General features: G+C 41.2%; 1 long non-coding RNA gene across 1 annotated transcript; it reads left to right on the top strand.

The window, feature by feature from the left end:
* Nucleotides 1-220: 220 nt before the first annotated feature.
* LOC309400449 lies at nt 221-1,292 on the top strand. The gene is made up of 3 exons (XR_014176659.1): nt 221-635; nt 738-824; nt 954-1,292. It is a non-coding gene; the product is annotated as an uncharacterized lncRNA (long non-coding RNA).
* The last annotated feature ends 1,791 nt before the right edge of the window (nt 1,293-3,083 follow it).

The following is a 3,083-nucleotide window of genomic DNA, read 5'->3' as shown; positions in this document are numbered from 1 at the left end:
CTTGCTTGTATGTGTATTATCTACTTTACAGGGGTGGTAGCAAAAGGAATGAGGAAGATGACTCTATGAGGGAGGAGGTAGGGGGGTGGAGGGGGGCTGTCTGCATGAGAATATTGGCATCCTAAGAATGTCAGCTTTTTTACACAGAACAGGATGTATAAACTACACAAGAACATGTCGAGGCATGTCCCCGGAGAAGGGGTGGGGTGGAGTCTGGTGGACATGCGCAGTAGGTACAGAGACAGAGATAACACATGCGAGGCCCATGACTAAGACGTATTGAGGTCCAGGAACAGGCCGGGAATAAAAAGAGGGGCAAGGGTGTTGTTTAGCTGCTTAAGACGCAGGCCTCTTAGAGCTCAACATGGAGTCTGACAAAGGGAATAATAAAAGGTTTGCAGATCCTTCTACGCCATGGCCCGAGGGAAGGCCTCTTTTGAAAGATTGCCATAAAATATGTTGTACAGCGTTTGCTGATGAGCTAGAGTTCTTCAGACCTATTTTGTTTGGATGTCGGCTGGCCTGTTGTAACGTGAAGGACTGTGAAGACGGTGCAGGCCTAGATGTATGTTGTCGCAAGGGCCCTGTAATGGCTAAGAGAAACAATTTATCACAGGAACAGGCAACTGGAAGTTGTAAGTAAAATATCATTTATATATTCAATGGGCGGTGTGGAGTTATACCGGGGATAAACTGTGTATCACAGTGATAGGTAATGAATTAATATATTTTTCCAGGGTTTGTTCTGGGATGTGACTATAACAAGACGGTCTCCTTAATAACAAGCATATCAAGCGATGAAGAATCTGCAGAGGGTTGCAGAGGTAAATGAAAAAACTAAATAGACTTTTTACTAAGTGTACTGATGATAATTGTATATGATAAAGGGAGGGTGGTAATGGGGAGAACAGAGGCTCGCTTTAGTAACGGGATATTTTTTTATATTTAAACAGAGGCGGTTCCTGGATATAACCATGACATGACTTTAAGAAGTAATGCAAGGGAGGAAGAATCTGCAGAGAACTGTCTGAATTGTCGGAGCCCTACACTGTGTGTTACCCGCACTTGCCCTGAGGATATTAATGGTGATGTTAAAGGAGCAATTATGAAGAGTCGTGATTACCCCATTTGTTTACCAGTGGCTGGTAATAGGTTTCTTTCAAACAAAGATAACGGCAATGTAGGATGCGCGTGTGGAGGTATTGATTGTATCTGTACGGCAACTACAGAGTTTGAAGATGAAGATGATGAGGATGATTACTATTATGATAGCTCTGATGAAGGTTATTATACTGCTGACAAAGATGGTGTGACCATATTGTAAATTACAAATAAAAGGTTTATGCTAAAGAGCAAAGTGTGTTTTATTACGCGGGTTAACGGTGCAGAATGAAGTATTAAAATGTACTGAAGGAATTGTATTATAGACCAGAAAGTACGGGCAGCTATGGGGGTGCAAATTCACTATTTAAAGCAGGGCGGAAGAGCATTAAAAAATTAACATTGAAACAGGTCAAGACATGGCTCTCCGGACAAGATGCCTATACCCTTCATAAACCCACAAGAATTAAGTTTCCTAGGAATGCAACAATAGTTTCTTGCATGGACTGTCAGTGGCAAGCGGACCTTGTGGCTTTATCAGGATTTGCCTTTGAAAACAATGGCATGAAATTTATTTTAACAGTTATTGATGTACTATCCAAATATGCCTGGGCAGTCTGTTTATTTGATAAGACAGGACGGGGGGTTGCCGATGCTTTTCAGAGCATCTTCCAAACTGGTAGGGCTCCTAGAAAGTTACAGTCAGATGCTGGAAAAGAATTCTTAAACAAGCCTCTGAAGACGCTTTTGGGACGTTATGGCATACATCATTTTGTGACGCACAGTGAAACTGAAGCTGCTGTTATAGAGAGATTTAATCGCACTCTGAAAAATAAAATCTGGAGATATTTTACAGCTAAAAATACTCACCGGTATGTGGACGTTTTACCAGCTCTCATGCAGGGGTACAATAGCTCGTACCATAAGAGTATCCAGACGGCCCCCAATACGGTAAACAGTTCTAATGAAAAAGACATTTGGCTACGTCTATATGGAAGAAGTTTAAAAGTGGATGGAAAGTTTAAAAACTTTAAGGTGGGGGATCATGTTAGGATATCCAGACTAAAGGACAAGTTTGAAAAGGGTTATCACCAAACCTTTACAGATGAAATATTTATTGTCAAAGAACAGGTACCAAGAGGTAAAAGAACTGTATATAGATTAATGGATTATGCAGAGGATGTCGTCCAGGGTACTTTCTACCCAAAAGAGATGCAAAAGATATCTAATGATCAAGACCGTGTCTATAGAATTGAAAAAATAGTCCGGAAAAGAGGGAGGGGTAAACAAAGAGAATTCCTAGTTAAATGGGCTGGATGGCCAGAGAAGTTTAACAGTTGGATTAAAGAGCGCGAAGTGCACCATCTTTGACATGGCTGGTTTCTATATTACACTACCCAGCAACGCATCATCGGTAGCGTTTCCAAACAACCAAAGTTCTAACTTTACTGTAAGGTTAGCAAAAGTGTTAGAGTTGCAGGGGTCATGGGAAGTAGGATTGGTGGAGTTACAATATCCACACACTTGGAATACAATAAATGCAAACAAATATTTTGAAATCGCCAATGAGAGAAAAAAATGGCATTTTTCTTTTAAAGCCGGTCACTATTCAAACATACAGCAAGTGATGAAGCATATGAACAAGAGTATGGCGTAATCTGGAGAACCACCACAGGTGATCATGAAGTATGACACAATTGAACGGTAAATCAGAATTAAAGGGGCCGGGCCCTATAGCATACTAGTCACCGAAGGACTTGGCCGGGTATTAGGACTACAGCCACATGTGCGTACCAAAAAAAGCGACTTTGATGTGGACATTACAGCGGGGTTCAACACTCTGTATATTTATACAGATATCGTGTGTCCTCAGATAGTGGGGGACTATTACGTACCGTTATTACGATGTCTACCTGTATGGGGTAGGGACAATGAAATAATCACAACAACCTATGACCAACCGCATTATGTAACCATCAACA

Source organism: Natrix helvetica (genome assembly GCF_964273705.1).
Source record: "Natrix helvetica genome assembly, chromosome: W".
NCBI classification, from domain to species: domain Eukaryota; kingdom Metazoa; phylum Chordata; class Lepidosauria; order Squamata; family Natricidae; genus Natrix; species Natrix helvetica.
The sequence above is the reverse complement of the archived record's forward strand: the minus strand, read 5'-3'. Positions and strand labels throughout refer to the sequence as shown.